The sequence below is a fragment of the Periplaneta americana genome, chromosome 9 (genome assembly GCF_040183065.1).
Source record: "Periplaneta americana isolate PAMFEO1 chromosome 9, P.americana_PAMFEO1_priV1, whole genome shotgun sequence".
NCBI classification, from domain to species: domain Eukaryota; kingdom Metazoa; phylum Arthropoda; class Insecta; order Blattodea; family Blattidae; genus Periplaneta; species Periplaneta americana.
Window position 1 is genome coordinate 46,507,279 of NC_091125.1, and position 20,643 is coordinate 46,527,921.

The 20,643-nt window shown below is 34.0% G+C and overlaps 1 protein-coding gene and 1 long non-coding RNA gene across 2 annotated transcripts in view; one reads left to right on the forward strand and one right to left on the reverse strand.

Annotated features, from left to right (window-relative positions):
• The window catches only part of LOC138705889 (uncharacterized), a 175,664-nt gene extending 175,308 nt beyond the window's left edge, over window positions 1–356 (reverse strand). Inside the window, exon 1 of the long non-coding RNA XR_011333846.1 lies at window positions 278–356. This is a non-coding gene — a long non-coding RNA (uncharacterized lncRNA). The remainder of the gene's footprint in view (window positions 1–277) is intronic.
• The window catches only part of LOC138705888 (prohormone-1-like), a 353,158-nt gene that overhangs the window by 72,025 nt on the left and 260,490 nt on the right, over window positions 1–20,643 (forward strand). The window lies entirely within an intron of this gene.

Consider the following 20,643-nt stretch of genomic DNA (forward strand, 5'->3'; position numbering starts at 1 on the left):
CAGTACCTGTCGAAAATGATGCAATATTGAAAGCTCTTTCGTCATTGGAAAACGAGAACATATTTTTGGAACGTACTGTGACGGTAAGGCTACTATGACTGTATATGCGGTCTTGGATCTGTGTGGAGGACGGTTGAACTTCATTAGTAGAAGTGGTGGGAGTGAAATACATAAAAAACTCAGGTACAATAAAATTGAAGTAAAAATAAAATGATGTCCCTGTATAGTACCTAATTAACTTTATAACTTTTTTCTTTAAAAGTATTATAAAAATTACCTGGCTGACTTGTTTCGACGTGGGGTCCGGCATTGTCCATAGTGAGGTCCAGCACTATCTTCTAGTTTCTCGTTATCTAGAACAATATGAAATTTGCAAATATACAAAAATACACTCACAGCACATCCTGAACATTCAACTGAATTTAAAAACACACACCCTTTTCGACACAATCATGAACACAACCCACCACAACAGGAAACTAGAAGATAGCGCAGGACCTCACTAGGCTTCGGACAATGACGGACACCACGTCGAAACTAGTCAGCCAGGTAATTTTTATAATACTTATTAGCATAGTAAAGAAGTTATAATGTTAATCAGTGATGTTCTTTGAATTGGAAATAAATCGTGAAGGATATTATATCGTCGGTTTACAAGCAAAACACATTAAGTACAAAATATTACTTTGAGGAAAAGACATATATATATATATATATATATATATATATATATATATATATATATATATATAATGTACACAATGTATGTGTATAAACTTAGAATTGAAAAAGTAAATACATATAAAGACAAACAACTTACCAAAAATAATATTTTGAGGATTCAGTTTTGTTAATAGCTTTCAAACGCCTTTTTCTCAAAGATAATATTTTCGACAATATGTTTTGCTTGTAAGCCGACGATAATACTAAAACGTTAATCTACTGCTCCGGAGAGCAATCTTCAAATCCTGGCGTGTTTAAGTTGCATCTGTTACAAACAAATACCTACTGAATTAGAAGAGGTTTTCTCCTTACTTCATAATTCATAGCAATCCTGCAAGATAAGCACGGAAAACTACTGCACCACACCATGTTTCAACAAGACCAAATTACAGGGAATTCATGAGAACAATAGTTTCGCAGAACAGCTATAGAATCCTTATAGATCACGCTGACGCCTGTAATACAGCACAATGATGATGGACGTATTTTAATAAATAATTAGGCTTAGCAGCACAACATTTAAATTAACTTTTAACGTTTTCATTACTTTTTCTTGCAAAAGAGACAGTGCTGAGTAACTATAAACATACTGCACCAATGTATTTCCTTATTATTATTGTTGTTATTATTATTATTATTATTATTATTATTATTACTATCATCATCATCATCATCATCATCATCATCATCATCAGGTTTCACAACGTCCTAAAACATCTTCCCATTTTCAGGATTCTATACCTTTTCTCTATTTAGTACTAATAATAATAATAATAATAATAATAATAATAATAATAATAATAATAATAATAATAAATTAATAATAATAGTTATTATTATTATTTATTTTTATTTATTTACAAAATAGTCTTTAGATACTGAAATAGTGTAATAGATTTTGTCAAATACAATTAAAAGTTAGAGTTAAAAAATTCTTGTACATCATAAAAAGGACTTACTATTGAGCCAACTATAGATAACGTTTATAAATTCACCATTGCTTAAAGTAAATACATATGTGGACATTTTATTAGATACTTTTATTGTCATTATATCACAATTTTTGCTGGTGTTTGTTAGTCGAAATTTTGGGAAATGAAACATACTTAATTACCTAGTATTATGCTAATGACAATCTTTCCTAAAATTATTAAAATTTTATTTGACATATATTAATCATTCAAAAATATATAAACTGGTAACAGTAAAGAATTTCTCGTTAATAATGTTTATGATAATGAGAATTGGTAATAATCCTGATGGACTTCTTCTGTAATTTAAAAATTTTGATGACACGAGTGCTGTTGCCCCATAATAAGATACCATATTTTAAAATGGTGTTAAACTAGGCGTAATAGGCAGCCCTAATATATTTTCACGGTATAATCATTTTTAAACTAAAACAATAAAATCCTGGATAATTTATTCCTTAAATACTCAATTTGTTGTTCCCAAGTTAGCTTTATATCAACCAATATTCATGTATGTTAACCTATATGAACGACTCGTAATAATAATAATAATAATAGTAATAATAATAATAATAATAATAATAATAATAATAATAATAATAATAATGAGGTCATAGGGTCTTCTCTAACATTCAACCAGGTATACAATGCCTATATCGAGTTAGCCAATTAAAAAATGATGAAACCACTCTACCTGGTACGTACATCAATTTTAATGATCGGTCTAATTACGCATTCCCAATAGCTTGACTTTATAGTTAAAATATTCATCCGATCAAATAAAATGCGGTGTTCCTGACTGGTGATGTACTCCCCTATACCAGACTTATCTGGTTTACATAACCTAATGTATCCTGAGCATTCCTGCCTACGTGTTCCAATACCATGGCCTGTTTGACAGATATACACTACCCACATTCACATACATACAATTTTATATATTTATGGAATTTTAAGTTCTATATTCTCTCACGGGTTTTAAGTAATTACTAGACATCGGATTTTTAGGCACTAAAAATTGCAGTTTTAGGCGCCTAAAATAAGCTCAAAATTTGTAAAATTAGGCTCTATTTTAATGAAAATAGGCATTTTAGGCACATCAAGGTATCATACTTATTTCTTTCACTGAAATTTTTAGTTATACACTAAAATACGCACAAAAAAGTATGTTTAAACATTAAAAAAGAATACTATATTATATTTATAAACAGAGCTGCACAAATTTAATATATTGAGACTAATGAAATAATGATTATTGATATCAAGATTACTCATTTTAAGTTATTGAAATTCAGTTCCATGCTCAGACTTTATTATAATTATCTGCACAGTACACCACCAGAATTTTTTCTAAATTCTCCACAGTTAACCTTTGCCTTTTGTCACTGAGAATCATTTTGAAAGCAGAAAAACTTCTTTCAACCGAAACTGATGTGAGAGGCGCAAATTTTAATTTAGGTACAATAGAAACATCAATACTTACTGGAACATTTACACTTTCCCCCGATATCACTCTTGATACTTTTTCCAACAATGAAAATCCTACATTCTTATTTAATACGTTGTCCCACTTATTTTTAACCTTTTTCCCAGTTTCGCCCAAAGCAGGATGTATGTTCACTTGAGCTTCCTTTACTATTGCTATTTGGCTACAAAGAGATTGTTTTTCACGTTCTAATTGTTCAATGCTTGCAGGTATGAAAGAAAAGTTTGATGTTATGTAGGCAATATCGTTTTTCACTCGTGAGTCATTCAGACAATCTTTCACTGCTTTCACACACGCTACACTATCAGTTTCAGGTAATTTATCAATAACTGTGACCACTTCTTTAAAATACTTAGAATAATACACCACTGACTGAATCCAGGTTCCCCATCGTGTAACAACCGGCTGAGGTGGGAGTGGGATATCTGGAAAGTTCTCTCTGAATATTGAAATCCTGGATGGGGCTTTACAAAAACATTTTTTTTGTGTTAGAAATAAACGAATTGACAAGAGGAAATTCATTCCGGATTGTTTCAGAAACCCTGTGAAGGCCATGTGCTAGACAGGTTACATGCGTGGGGTTAGGATAAAATGTTTTAAGAAGTGGAGCTGCAGCAACCATGTATGAGGCAGCATCAGTACAAAACAACAGAACTTTAGAATCGTCTATATTACCTGAGTATAAAGACTGTAGGCCTTTATTTACAAAATAAGCAATGGCTTGGCTATTCACTTTCGAAAGTTCCTTAACACATACGAAGTGTGGAATCGAAGGTCCATCAGGAGTAAGTTTTCCTACTACCATATTTGCTATATACCTATTCATAGGATCTGAGGTTTCATCCACAGAGACCCATATGTAAGAATCACCTATATCCTCCCGAATGGAAGTTAAAGTTTCGTTGTATATTCTGTCTAAGTAATTTTTTCTTAGGGTCGACTCAGATGGGATATTTTGTTTGCAGTATTTTTGTAAAAACTGTCTTAAAGCCGGATTTTCAATTGCATTCCAGGGAATGTTAGCAGCAACAAACGCTCTGGTTAAATCAGCATAGAAATTGCTGCTGAGATTGGATGAAGTAGGCTGTGTTAGTAAAGTTTGTTGCAGTTGATTTTTCTGCTGAGCTTTAGCCTTATGAGCCGCTCCTTGCACATGCTGCTTTAGGTGGCACTTCTTTTCTTGCGAAATCTAAAAATGTAAAGTAAACTGAATTAAAATAAAATCCTAATTGTTGTATTGCCGTATTTCTATCACAAAGTTAGTGGGTTCGAACAATCAAAATTTTAATGACCTGCAAATACTTTAACTATCGGAATTTAAAAGGTTAAAGTGTAGTGGTCTTAAAAAGAATTATACCTCAGGATAGCTCAGTCAATGTATAAATATTATAGGCCTACTCATTAAAATTAATAGAATTTATATATTTCAACTATTGTTACATACCTGTTTGCTACAAATCTTGCAGAATATTATTTTTCCATCATAAGTGAATTCTGAATATTCTGTTAGCCATTGCCGGATCAATGTAGATTTTGCACTTATATTTTTCGGCATTATCGCGTTAAACTTCACAGGAAAACATCCTACTGCTCAAAACTTCTCAACACAAATAAGGTGAGGGAAAGAGCAACTGTTAACGAGCATTCAAATGAACCGTTGTTATTGAGATTCAATTGGACAAAAATACAAAGTTCCACTTATTGTTGCATTTCCTGGTAGTGTTAACACTAGGAGAGCCATTCTTTTAAATATTTTGTAACGGTTTACCCTACTAATTCGCAGTTTTACGACTTTTCATAAATATTTCAAAAACACTCTTTCTCCAAAAATTGTGATTTTATGACACTCTGAAGGGCAGTACAGCTAATCGGTTTGAGACCGAAAACAGTCATTTTTATAGTATAGTATATCTCTGAATCGGTAGCAGCACATGTTGTGATTGTTGCCTGCTTCAAAACTAAGGTTGGTTCTTTGTCGGCATTTATGCTTCCAAACATGTTAAATTCGGTGAAATCTATTGCGAGTGTCGTGAGATTCAAAACATTTTGTTTCCTTTATCAATGGTTTCATGGCCGGTGTGAAGCAAACTTTCCACTTTTTAAATGCCTTAAATTTCGCAGTGAATGCATGTATAAATTATAAAAAGTAAGAGTAAAATGCGAAACTTTACAGTGAGTTAGGCATTTTTAGGCGAATATTAACAAATTAGGCTCTAATAACCGTTTTAGGGCATTTTAGGGCACTATGAAACTCTTTGAATACCTTTCAATTTCCATGAAACACAAATATTAATAATTATTTTTACTTTTCTCCTAAAGAAACAAAATAGGCATTTGCCCTAGAATCCGATGTCTGGACTAATTACTTATTTTCTTTGACGGTACCGAAATCGTTTTTAACTTTTACTAACTAACTAACTAACTAACTAACTTTTTGCTAACTTTTACTAACTATATTTGTGTTCGTTTCGAAATACAGAATTAATGCAGTTGAGTCAGGCTTTTTATAGCTTTTTACTTCTATCTCTTGACGTGAGTAACCGTTTTCAGGAATTACTTTTTTTAATAAGTTGTATTTCGGAATTTATGCTGTCCTCATCACATATCACTCTTACTCTACCAGCGTCGAAAGCACTGGCTGTTCGTTGGAAGATTGGTGATTTCATGTGGTATTGAAATATAGATAGTTTTTCTTTCTGTCATTCACAAGACAGACGTAAATAATTTACTGTACACACAATTAATGAGAGAAACCTTCGTGTTCTGGATGCAAACAAAATACATAATTTAAATTTTAAAAATAGAATCCTATTTAATGGTACCATGGTTACTATAATATTAACACAGTAAAGCAGTTATTACTTATTCAGTGATTATGAAGCGTTAAAAGAGTGTATCTAAGAATGAAGATAGATTAATGTAGGCCTATGTGGGTTTACGAAAAACGTTCTACCTTTGTGCTATGTAAAATGTTTTACAAACTATATCGATGTCTAAAAAGGATAACAGACAATATGATTTTATTTTCATAGTGAATTATATGTTCGATTTGAGTATTGACGTTGTTAAGAAACATATTCAATTTCTCCAAAACATGTGGTCAAAATATAAATGTTTCGTCGACATATCGAAACTAACAATGGAGTTTTACCGATCTTAAGTAGTAACTTAACGGATTTTTCGAAATGTTCAACGTAGAAGTGGCTATAATAGTGAAGATAAATATAATTCATAGCAAGATTTTTAATCTGTTCGTAAAAATGTCCTTTGAAGGAGAAAAATAGAGTTAAAACATGATGAAATGCTTTTTTTTATAATATGTCGAAAATATTTTCTAGTAAATGTATAGTTTCCTGCAATATAACGATGGTAAATAAGGAAATAACGTTGATTCTAACCAAAACGTATGATTATTTTAATTTGAGTTTATTTAAAGTCTCAATTGAATTATTGTAAATTTTTCATATGGTGTGTCGAATTTTGCAAATTAATTTTGGGAATATCCGAAAAGAATTTCACTATACCACTATGTTTTACGGAATTTACGAAGTGTGTAAGTTGTGTCCCTTCTTTGTTGACTTTCAGCAGTCTATTTAGCCGGGGAAATTAATTGTTGACGAATAATCTTAAAATTACATTTGATCGGGAGAAGAGTTCGGGGCAAAAGAAAGTATCAGGTGACAGACAACATTAAGATATATGGGTCATATGAAGAGACAAAGAGGAAGGCAGAAAATTGAAAAAAAAAAAAAAAGGAGAATGCTGGGCTTGCAGTGAAAGACCTGCCCTTGCCTTAGACATAACACTATGAATGAATGAATGAATGAATGAATGAATGAATGAATGAATGAAAGTTTGATGCCTAATGAGAAAGATGTCCTGCTCTCAAATTAATTAGTGAGGACTTCATTTTTTAGATGAAGTCTGTTGAAATAATTCGACACAGTAAGAAATGGTGTTGACAATACAGTAGCATTATCGTCATCATACGGAAATACCGTGATATCGTTATTTTTTAATGATAGTAGGGTATATTTATCTTAATTGCAATATAACTTATCTTAGGATATTTTTTATGTTTTCAAAATTTTAAACGTTTCATGTATAATTTCTTCCTCTGTTTATTCTGGGAGTTCTCCAGTGGATTTCTCTGCCTTATTGAGAGTCTTTCATTAGTCTTCTACGGAGTTACGGTAAGATTCAAAACTGTAGATAAGAGGTAGCGGCAGTGAAAAATCGTTTATCACGACACTTCTTTTAGCGACATCATTTTATACATGACAGCACTGTGATGCTAAAAAAAAGTCCATTTCGCAGTTTTTGTGGAAATACATGTTTTCAGCGATTTTGTGCATTTTCAATATCTACGAGTCACTTCATCAGGAAATGATGAATACGAAATATAATAGTTTTTGATAAAATATTAATTAATCTTTATTTTAAATTAAAAAGAACACAATGGCGATCCACTTCATATATCGGTAAAGATTTTGTTAGTAATATTTTGTATTATAATTTATTTAGACTAAAGTGACAAATGGGACATTATATAGAACAGAAGAAAATACTTTCCTAAGTCAGCTCACGTATACATACATAACTACGCTTCTACTTTAACCGTAAAATGTAAAAATGAAATTAAATATCTTATTTTTTATTATAAATTGAGGCGTTCTCTGGAACAAAACTTTAACCACAAAATAATTGAATATGAGATAAAGAGCATCAAGCATTTTAGATCTGGTATAACAGCATTGCGCAGAAAGACATCCTAACGTTTCTAGAGGACGCTGAGTTTATTAGAAGAAAATCATATTTTGTCAGGTGGGAGTATATGCTGGAAAAGGAAAAACGACGTATTGTACAATTAATTCATCTCTAATGAGAGCCAGAAAAAAGTAAGTTCACATCTTTCGGGGTGCATTGAAATGCTTGCATTTTTGTTTGTCTTTTCAATGTTCAAGGCAGTAACTACAAATATTAGGAACATTCTCAACATGGTAAAGAGGCTGAATTTTGCGAAACACGTAACAATTTTGTTGAAGTATATTTCTACTTCGTAATACTTTCTTTTCGCAGTGTATTTTGTTCATATGAGCTTAAAAACTTTTTTAGGTTAATTATATATAATCTACTTAAGAAACAGACTGAACATGAAAAAATTAAGTTTTAAATTTAAGTAAACTCCTGCCATTTGCTGTGAGTAAACTTTGCAGGCTCAGATCTCTGTAAGAGGATTGCTTGCAGGAATTGTAACGACTTTTAAAAAACTATCTTATTCATGCAAATATTCAAAAAACATTATTTTACAACTTCCAACAAAGGAACAAATGTAATGGAGAAGGAAGAGAAAGGATTCTGTTCCACAGTTAGTCCATTGTTGATTATTTGCCAAGTAGGTGACATGTGAGCCCCTATAAACCGTCAAGACTTTTTAACATACCCATAAATAATTTTAAATATTGACATTCGTAAATACAAAACTAGCACTATAAACTATCACAGCATATGAATTACCATTTTATGAAGTGAAAATTTATGCAAAATTAACTATACATGTATACATATTATTATTATTATTATTATTATTATTATTATTATTATTATTATTATTATTATTATTATTTTTTGTTACGAACATACGAGTACATTAACTCACTCTAGAGTAGCTTGAATTGCTGTTCCTTTATATTATTTACCATAGTGAAACTATTAAAACGGATGTTTCTATGACTATAAACCCCATTATTTTGTGAGAAAAGCTGTAGGGTCTATTACTATTTTTCTATAAACTTACTTTTTAACAAAATTACAAATCTTTAAAATGTTTCGTGATTTTAGAATAATCCTATATAACTGCAATAAAACTACTTGTTTCGTCATGGGACTGAACATAAACATGACTAACATTAAAGACTCCTTAAGTTTTAATTGATATAATTATATTTTAGTGAATCATTCCTGACCATTCCAAGCATAATACTGAATATGAACAAAATTCGGCAACTAAAAATTATCTTAAGTATATTTTGAAACTTAGACAATATTCAACTTGCCGCGACATTTTTTAATGTTTACACTGTATCATAGATGCAGAGATATCCAACGTTTCGGAGTTACATGAGGGGCTCGGTCGTAAAACATGGCAACCAACATTTCGGTAAAAATGAGATACGCAGCGTATAATATAGTATTTTACATTCTGCATCTAATGAAGGAGTTAGTTTTCCAACATCTCAACAGATGGCAGAAATATACAGATTTTACTTTCCTGGTAACTATGTAAGTAGTTGTAAAAGAGCTAATAATGAGTCGAGTTTGCTCAAAATACAATCCAACTGACTTTAATTTATTGGACTACTAGGTCCTTCAGCATAAGATTTTTTTATCATTTGAGTTTTACAATGGAGGAAACTTTTTCTGAACACTTTTACCCGCACATTTGTTTTCTTTTCCGATAACACGCCTATTTTGTTTAAGTGAATTAGTTAGTCTACTTGTTGCAGCTTTGTATGTTTAAGACAGCCTTTGCAATTAACACAAACTGGAGGAACAATCATTCGATTTTTTGCGCTGCAAAGTAGGATGAAATCCATCGCATTTAACTCAGTATGCATGTTTGTTGTGTCAATATTCCTGACAGTTCATACATTGAATAATAATGTCGTTTCGGTTTAGATGGTTCTACCCATGACGGCATAGTATAACCTGTTTAAGTTGTATATTGTTGCATTATTAATATTTTGTTTGAGGTCTAGAAATAACATGGGAAGAGGTATTTTGGTAATGGTATGATGGACAGAAATCATTTGAACAGGTTCACAGCAGAGTGTTCGAAATTCTTCCATTACAAAATTCGTGTCGCACGTAGGGTGCAAACTCCGTATAACCACTCTGAAGTTATGTTCATTCTTAATTTGGTAAGTGTGAAACTGTGCATTATGTCCTGTAAAATACATAATATAATTTTTGTAGCCTTCGATTGTATCAAAATTAAACTTAACCCTCTGATTATCAAGAGTTACATGTTTGAAGGATCCCTAGGAATTACTATTCATGTTCTGAAGAATGGTGTTTATGTTGGTAATATTAAAAGAAACAATGCATAAATTAAAATAAATGAATTTATATGATGTAAAATTAAGTACTCAATGGCCATTGCCGATTAATGTTGTCTCTAATTTTTGTGTGTACTTAAGATTTAGTTTGATGTACTGTTGCTCTGGATACATAATTACATTTAAAATATAATGTATATTTGTCACGTGAAGGTGTAAACCAGAGATTTTCTATTTATTATTCCCCCTCCCCCTTTTGTGGTGAAAAATTTAATGATTGGCCAGAAAAAGTTTGTAACCATCATCTTCTCGTGTATTGAGTTAATACGGAACAAGGCTATATGAGACGCCGTCTACAGTGTTTTATCACTGGAGGATTTTATTACACGTCACTTCACTCTAGTGTGTACATTTCAATAAGAAGGTAATGCTAAGAGCTTCCAAGAATAATTTTGATTTATATATAACATTTCCGAGCACGAGCATATGCTCATTTGGGGTATCTATTCATATGCACTATTTCAAATGTAAATTGTGAATAAATTTGAATTTGAATTTGCTGGTTACAACCTTATTCTTGCCAATTAATATTAATACGTTTTTATTAAAAAGAAAACAACGCTACCATAACCCAAGAAAAGGCCTGTGAAAATCTTTAGTTCTTGTTCTTATTGTCCAAGTTCGACCCGTGTCCGAGAAGCCCTTGAAGATTTCAGCCAAAACTTGGCCCATGAGTCAGGCAGGATTTAGGGTCGTATCCGTTCAGACCTCTATTAAAGATATAATGAGAAAAAACTAGCTCTTCATGATACCGCTTATATGAATTTTTTTCCTCAATCTAGTTTTGCACTTTCTGTTTTCTTTCATCGGAGATATTATATTTTATTTAAGTATTCTTCCATGACTCTTACTGTGATATAATGAATAACAAAAACAAAGAGCGTGCGATATGAACGCGGGCTCTGATTTTCACTTCGATCAGGAGTTCTTTGATCGTTGTCCTGTGATGATTCACGAGACCTGGCATCGTGAACAACCTGTATCACTGGAGTCCTGCCGTGGTCTTTGTCTTGTGTGTAAGCTTAAATCGAATCTGAAATCATCGACACTACAGGACAACAAGTGTGAAATATAAAAGAAACACAAGAAGAAAAAAGGAGCGAAAGAAAGTGGCCACTCTCTTTAGTTAAACATCAAGCAATTATAGTTCGCATTTTCATATGAAGGTTCAGAACCATAGCGGGCCAAGCGCCATTTACTAAAACCGTAGAAAATAAGGATTAAAATGAAGTTATCACTATAATTCAATGGAAACATATAGCAAGTAATATAAAGTAAACACATTCAAACTAAATGATACGTCAATCTTCATTAAATTATGGTATTAACGTAACTTTAACCCTTGCTTTCTCCGTTTTTAATAAATGGCGCTTGGCCCACTATGACTCTGAACCCTTCATATATTGTGCTTCAGATAAAGCGTCTTTCAGTAGTAGTAGAAGAAAAAGAAAGTAATTTTGTTGAAATATTGCCTCCAACTCATTTTAATTTTCGTTCGTCTTCTTCTTAGCTGTCAATGTCTGAGTGTTCAGAGCTCGAAGAACATTTTTATCTTCATTTTTGTGCTTGCTGTAATCCCAATGTTAACATTCTAAGTCCCTTTACCTGTAAGATTCATAAGCAGAGGAGTCATTTTCTCATCTTTCCTGGATTTAGCGTTCTCAGCTCTCCTCAAAAAAGGGAATGCATTTTCCGAATTGTTCTTCTGAAGTTTTGACGGTGATCACAGTGGCTCAAAAATAAACTTATCTACTGGATATACCTGCACTAGCTATGCTTCATAATAAATCTCATTTTACGTTATAGTTAGCTACTAAAAGATATTCAAATATAAATGTTATCGTGCTTGTGTATCGTTTTAGCTCAATTGACAGAAGGAGTGGAGAGTAAAGGAAATAGCGTGTTTTGCACTTACAGCTTAATGTTCTGAGAAGCAAACATTCTCATGGGGGGTGGGCAGATAAAGTTACTTTTTTCTTCCATCATGTTAATAATGTCAAAACAAGTGCTTATATAAATTCTGGCCACTGAGCGCAATTACGAGGGCCGTCTAGAAAGTAAGTTTCCATGAGGCCGTTTACAAAAAAAAACACATTTTCATGGAAAGATTTATTGGAACAGATACAGCAATTGTTGAGCTATTTTTCAACATATTCCCCACCGGATATTGAAATATTTGTCATACCCTGGGATCAACAGTGAGGTTCAGAAGGCTGTCACACACTGGTTGCGATTTCAGACGGCAGACTTCTACGACAGAAGGATACAAAAGTTGATTCCACCTTATGACTAATGGGATAAGTGCATAAGAATGACGTAATTTTAGTTAAAAATTGAAAAACAAAATATGTACAAAGCAATTAAGAACAAATTTTTAGCTTCAGAACACTAGCCAATTAAAAAATGATACTTCTGAATAATTCATACTTTATCTGTAATATTCTTTTACCCTTAAAGCTAAAGAAAAAAGATATTTACTTGCTCATGTAACGCTTTGAGTATATCCTCACAAGTTAAATATTTAGGCATTATTGTTGACCAACATTTAAAATGGGACAAGCATATCTCCTTCCTGTGTAACAGAATGAGTAAAACAATCCACAAATTTTCCATTCTACGCTCTTATTTACCTGTTTATGTTCTGCGTACTGTGTACTTAGCTCTGTTTCAATCAATAATTCAGTATGGTATTTTAGGTTGGGGAGGAATGGCAAATCGACTCTCCATCCTTTAAATTTGCTCAAAAAAAGAATTATCAAAATTTGTCTATGTAAACCTTTTGATTGCCCAACAAAATTAATTTTTCAGGAATTTGGTGTATCAAATCTAGAACAAATTTATAAACAAACATTGCTGATTTACTTCCATAAAAATCACAATAAATTTAAATTTGATCCTCATGAATAACATAGGAGACAAAACTACAGTTTCTTTCTAAATACTCCCAAATGCCACACAACTGCTGGATTAAAACACAGCAGAAATATATAATGCATTAATTAGAGCTTACCCTGAGCTAGGTATACTTAACACATATAGATTTAAGAAACAAATCAGATTAATTATTTCATTGTTTAAGCTAATTGAGTTAAGAATTGATACTCTAATATTTATGTACTTTTGTATTTTCTATTTGTATATAGACCCTATTATTACATGATGTATGTATTGTACCATTTATTAATGTTATTGTGCTCAATGAACTCTCTTAATTTTGTGATATATTTTGTATAACTGATCTGAACTGCGCCCGAGCACGAGCTTCTGCTCTTTCGGGCTGCAATGCCTAATGTAGCTCAAGTGTAAAGTATTAAATAAATTAATTGAAAATTTAAAAGAAATTATTAACAACTTCAAATTAGTGTAACAGTTCTTTCAGTCCAGATATTGATAATTTTTGTTTTCGAAAGTGTAGGCTAATTGTATATTGTAATTCCAAATACGTACTGGGTGAACAGTATAAAGCAGAACAGTTTCACGGCCTCGCGCGGCCTTGAGTCCCCCACCTCCGCGGGCATAGCCGGCCGGCCGTGAAACCTGTTCTGCTTTATACTGTCACCCAGTATTATATATTCTAGCAGAGAGTGTAAATAATAATAATAATAATAATAATAATAATAATAATAATAATAATAATAATAATAATTCCTAAAATGTGAAATGTATTTCTAAATATTATTTGCACCGGCGCACATATGAAATAAATAACGGATTTATACTTGAAAAATCGGAAAGAGGGAAAGATGTTTGTGTGATCGAATATAACTACGATGTTAAAATTGGTATATTGGCTTAGAGTCTGGAAACTGAAAGATTAATATTGCAACAGTGTTGAAATTTTCGCATTCATTGACAGTAAAATCTCATGCTTTATGCCTCGACTGTGTCGACCAATTAGTTACGACTGCCTCAATATCACCCTACAGTTTACACGTTGCTATGTGTCAGAACTTTTTTCAATAATGTAATATTTTGCTGTCAGGCATGAACGATGCTCGAATAAATGTTGTGGAGATAGTGGCATCGAGAATTACATTGGGGTGTCATATCGTTCATCCGTACGTAGCAGTGTCGATTCTCTTTTAATAAATCAGACACAAAATGTGATCGAAACTGATATCGTATATGAGAATAATAAGGGTATCATACGACTCAACTCATTATGAGAATGGTTGCATACATTATTCATTCCAGATGTGTGCCGAACGTTTTGTAATCTTTGCCGATATGCTTGTATTTTTCCCTTCATATATTCAAATTATAATTGCGTATATCATCTGCAGCAAACATGTTATGAATACAGAGTGTAAAATCTCGACTCGCAAACTTCATAAAGTAATAGATGATTGGCAAGGTAAGTCATTTAACATAAAAAAAGACTCATATCGAAAATGTAAATCTTCGTTGCTAAAGGACGTCAAATTCTATTATACATACTGATTTCACAATCCATTGCACATTATATCCTGCTAGTAGGCCTATGTGCTGAAAAGAACATTCTGGTTTTGCCAGGAGTGCTTGTATGGCAATGGAGCATTTCAGTGGGCTCAGCAATGAATATGCTGCTTTCGTAAGACTCAAGTGGTTGCAGTGGCAAGAGGAATTACGTCTGTACTTAACACAATTTCTAGGGAGAATTATGCTCCATCATACCACATTCGCGGGATCGAAAAGCAATGTGAAAAACTGGATGCCTTCAAATAAGACAGGCTCAGTTTCCATTGAAAATCTCTGCAGTTATAAGTAGATGTTTGAATTTTACAGAACTGAAATAAAAACAATTTGCAGACCGAATGCAGATTGAAGAGGAAGAGTTCGAATACCAAAGCTCGGGAAAGAACATGCAATGACTTATTAACAATTGAGTTTTGGCTTGTCTTGGCTTTTGAAAGGCCAGACCCGGTGCAAATTCTTAGCCTTACATTGGTTCACTATGCACGCTATATGTATAACGCTGGCAAAAGTGTATGTCTCGCAAGTCCCGAAGACAAAAATTTTCAGGGATGCAATAAAACTCTTCTGTGTTAAATTTGTTTGACATATGAACAAAATATGATTCATAAAATCATTTTAAAATAATTTCACATAATTGTATTAATCATACGAGTACTTTTTATATATCAAGCTGAGAAGAGCTCAGAACAGTTTTTTTTTCACTCCTAAAAATATTGGTTCTCAGAACTTACGAGGCTTTGCACTTATGCCAGCGATATGCGATGATTGTCCAAGTGCAACAGGTGGCCTGACAAGTAAGTGCATTTCGTGAACCCGATGCTGATATGTGAGCCATCCTACATCAGCCCTGACAGAGCCAGATCCCATCCCCAGACAAGTAGTCGTACCTGATTAAGCCCCAGGGCCCTGAGTCACAATCCCTTTTTATATCAGCATCGGTAACCTGTACTATCCCCAGAACTGCACCCCGCAGCTGGAACTCCCACCGCCCGCGCATAAGATTAGCGCATGTTTGTGGCAACAGCGGGTTGTGTGAATGAACAGAAGTCGCACTGAAGCCATTGTCTAGTTTGTTTCGTTCCTGTTCCATGGGTATAAATGTGCGAGTTTTAAGTGCTAATTAAGTTACGAGTGTTATCAGTTTGTTTCGTTCCTGTTCCATGCGTATCTGAAGCCACTGTCTAGTTTGTTTCGTTCCTGTTCCATGCGTATGTGAAGCCATTGTCTAGTTTGTTTCGTTCCTGTTCCATGCGTATCTGAAGCCATTGTCTAGTTGGTTTCGTTCCTGTTCCATGGGTATAAATGTGCAAGTTTTAAGTGCTAATTAAGTTACGAGTGTTATCAGTTTGTTTCGTTCCTGTTCCATGCGTATCTGAAGCCATTGTCTAGTTGGTTTCGTTCCTGTTCCATGCGTATGTGAAGCCATTGTCTAGTTGGTTTCGTTCCTGTTCCATGCGTATGTGAAGCCATTGTCTAGTTTGTTTCGTTCCTGTTCCATACGTATGTGAAGCCATTGTCTAGTTTGTTTCGTTCCTGTTCCATACGTATGTGAAGCCATTGTCTAGTTGGTTTCGTTCCTGTTCCATGCGTATCTGAAGCCATTGTCTAGTTTGTTTCGTTCCTGTTCCATGCGTATGTGAAGCCATTGTCTAGTTGGTTTCGTTCCTGTTCCATGCGTATGTGAAGCCATTGTCTAGTTTGTTTCGTTCCTGTTCCATGCGTATGTGAAGCCATTGTCTAGTTGGTTTCGTTCCTGTTCCATACGTATGTGAAGCCATTGTCTAGTTGGTTTCGTTCCTGTTCCATGCGTATCTGAAGCCATTGTCTAGTTTGTTTCGTTCCTGTTCCATGCGTATGTGAAGCCATTGTCTAGTTTGTTTCGTTCCTGTTCCATGCGTATGTGAAGCCATTGTCTAGTTTGTTTCGTTCCTGTTCCATACGTATGTGAAGCCATTGTCTAGTTGGTTTCGTTCCTGTTCCATGCGTATCTGAAGCCATTGTCTAGTTTGTTTCGTTCCTGTTCCATGCGTATGTGAAGCCATTGTCTAGTTAGTTTCGTTCCTGTTCCATGCGTATGTGAAGCCATTGTCTAGTTGGTTTCGTTCCTGTTCCATGCGTATGTGAAGCCATTGTCTAGTTTGTTTCGTTCCTGTTCCATACGTATGTGAAGCCATTGTCTAGTTGGTTTCGTTCCTGTTCCATGCGTATGTGAAGCCATTGTCTAGTTGGTTTCGTTCCTGTTCCATGCGTATCTGAAGCCATTGTCTAGTTTGTTTCGTTCCTGTTCCATGCGTATGTGAAGCCATTGTCTAGTTGGTTTCGTTCCTGTTCCATGCGTATCTGAAGCCATTGTCTAGTTTGTTTCGTTCCTGTTCCATGCGTATGTGAAGCCATTGTCTAGTTGGTTTCGTTCCTGTTCCATGCGTATCTGAAGCCATTGTCTAGTTTGTTTCGTTCCTGTTCCATGCGTATGTGAAGCCATTGTCTAGTTGGTTTCGTTCCTGTTCCATGCGTATCTGAAGCCATTGTCTAGTTGGTTTCGTTCCTGTTCCATGCCTATAATGCTAATTACGTTACGAATGTTATCAGTGCTTGCGCAGTTTTCCATAATGTCTCGACACGGTTACACATTATCACAAAGGATTTTTATGTACGACACATGTGTGACAACAGATTCTTTTAGGGAAATTAGAAGGCGATTAGAAACACAATTTCCCTGTTTACCTATCCCACACAGAGAAACCGTGCGAAGACTTGTGAACAAATTCAGGGAAACGGGGTCGATTCGCGATAGAAAGCGAAGAAAAACACGATCCCCTGAATTAACTGTATGCGATTTTTATCTATGGGGAAACTTGAAAAACAAAGTGTATGCAAGAAACCTCCATATATTGGAATAACTAAAAGAAAATATTAGGCGAGAAATTGACTCAATTTCGGATACTGAACCCTCGAGTGTGAATGAAAATTTCCTGAGAAAATGCCATAAACGTGTGTATGGAGAAGGACAACATTTCCAACATCTCTTATAATAAGGTATGTGCTTATTATCATTGTAATTGTAACTGTAAAAATGAGAACGTGAAGCGATAGCGGGGATATTATAACTGTTTCGGCGGGAGTCCGAGCTGCTTTGGCCGGCGTGCGAACCGCCGTGCGCTGGCAGCAGTGTGAACGAAAAACACTATATACTGTACCAAAGAAAATTATACTTCTAGTATCAATTTTAAAAGTTCAAAACAACGAAAGTTTTTCGCGATTTCCAGAAAAAGTTTCGCAACACTAATCAGTACCTTACGCAAAATCAGCTGACGACGCAATTCATGTGATATGAGTGAAGTAAATTAGTATTTTTAGGCTACACAATAAATCCATAAAATATTAACTATAGGTCATTCGTGAAACGAAATGCATTCGTGCGCCGTAGATCGTAGTAAGAACCTTGTGGTGGGGGTAAATTAGCTGGCTAGCTTTCAAGTGGAAGCGTAGCGAGGGAGAGAAACTTCTCAGTCCATTTTTTCCTTCCCTTCACGCGCAGGTAGGTTTCACGAGATACCGAATTGCCTATAACTTACGAAAAAAGAAAAAAATAAACCTAACTTTCCGAAGGCACGAGGTCTTTGCTCTTTATATATTTTAGGGCTTCATTTATTTTATATTTCGGAATTTTAGAATCTTGAGAGTATTATTGATTCATCTAACCAATAGGTCTAGAACTAGAATTAATGTTAATGTCATGACTTCTTCTAGCGAAATACGTGGAAGTAATTGTAGAAACTAGGTAATGTAATTACTTGGAATAGTGAAAAGAAAAAATATGTTATTTATAGAATAAAATTAAGTAGAATGTTTCTGAAATGATTAAGGGAATTATTTCCACTGCGTAGTTACGCTCTCCTCAGGCATACTGAATAAGTGGAAAATATAGAAAGTGAAAGTTATATTATACAAATTTCTCCTATACTGTTAACATAAGTCTCTTGAATTTGAAAGGAAGCACAGTAGCTAGACAATAAAGTTTTGAATGTCAAATGCATTCTGAAGCAGATAAAATCTGGCCTTGTGAACGATTTACATCGTATCTTTCTGGTTTTGCCACTTAATTATCGTCTGAATGGAAATGTACACACAACAACGCAAAATACTACTGGATACCACAAAGCGCTGGAGAGAGAAAACAATTGAAACCACACGAATAATATGTGCAATTCCAAAGCACGATCATTTCCCCTGCTTCCATACCACAACAGCTGCTATGAGAACACGGTCTGTAATCACCTGGTTATGTTCAGACTGGTATTTGAGTTAGCTTCATGCAGTTGTTTACAAATGCATCATTAAAACCAACAGTATGTGTTAGGACAACGACGTAAAATATTCTATTATCAGTCAGTTATAATGGACGACATACAATTATCCAATTGTATCTAATGTCAAACCAATGAGAAGATTCTATTGTGTAGGCCCTATAAGTGAAGTTCCACATTTCACATCTCTGGTTGTGGTTCCATTTCTGACATGGAATAATAATAATATTAGTAGTAGTAGTAGTAGTAGTAGTAGTAGTAGTAGTAGTAGTAGTAGTAGTAGTAGTAGTAGCAGCAGCAGCAGCAGCAGTAGTGGTGGTGGTAGTAATGGTAGTGCTAATGGTAGTAGTAGTATTTTAAACTGCAGAGGTTATTCAGCCACGAAATTAATCTGGACAAAAAATGGCCAACAAATTTTGTCCGGAGCCCTCATTTAGAGATAGGGTTCTTTTCTGTAATGTAAATTTAGACACCCACAGCTTTACTCCCTTCTCAAAGGATATCATACTAAGGATTTTATTGCTCTTTACAATCTACCACTTTCGGTCGGGTTTGAAGTCGCCGCGAATGTCTGATCCAGAGGCAAGAACGATAACCACTAGACCACCGAGAACGACTTTAACGCACGAAGCACATGAAAGACGGAATAATAATCCTCAATTATTAAATGACAAATGGTAAGCAGATGAAATTAATTTGAATAAGGAAGGGAAACAATTGCGATGATTATCTAGCGTCTGATGATGGTGATGATGCCAGCAAAATGGAACCAGGGTCCAATGCCGAAAATTACCCAGCATTTGTTCTTAATGGGTTGAGGGACAACCCCGAAATAAACCTCAACCAGGTAACTTGTCCCAACTAGAATTTGAACTCAGGCCCACTCGTTTCACAGTCAGACGTGCTACCCATTACTCCACAGCGGTGGACGAATTATACATTATCATGTTCATGTAAGACTGCACATGGAAAACAACAGCTCGTGCTATGGGAACACAGCTGAAATAGACTACGATGTTTATTTCATTACTACACAGACAATTGATATTTTTCACAGTTTACTCTACTCGTATGTTGTATAATCTCCTCCAAAGCCCTTAAATGCAATGTCCATCAGCGCAAATATAGTTACGGTTGTTTAGTAGTAGTAGTAGTAGTAGTAGTAGTAGTAGTAGTAGTAGTAGTAGTAGTAGTAGTAGTAGTAGTTGTTGTTTTATTTTGCCTGGCAGAGTTAAGGTCATAAGACCTTCTCTTCCACTCAACCAGGTTTCAATAATATGCATGAAATACAAAATTATGTTATAGATTACAAAACAACACAAAAGAAGATACCTTAGAAATTACATAAAATATGGTAGAAAATTACAAATAGTCAAGATCAGTTACATAATATAAGGACAATATAAAATAAAGTAGAAAATTACACATCAAAATCAGTTATATAACATAAGGGGAAAATAGACATACACAATTTATAAGACCTAAAATGTCGAAATAAATTCGACGATTAATTCACTTGAGATACAGTATACAGTTAATATACTAATAGGAAAATGCATGTGGGTTCTGAATAGCAAAGTCAT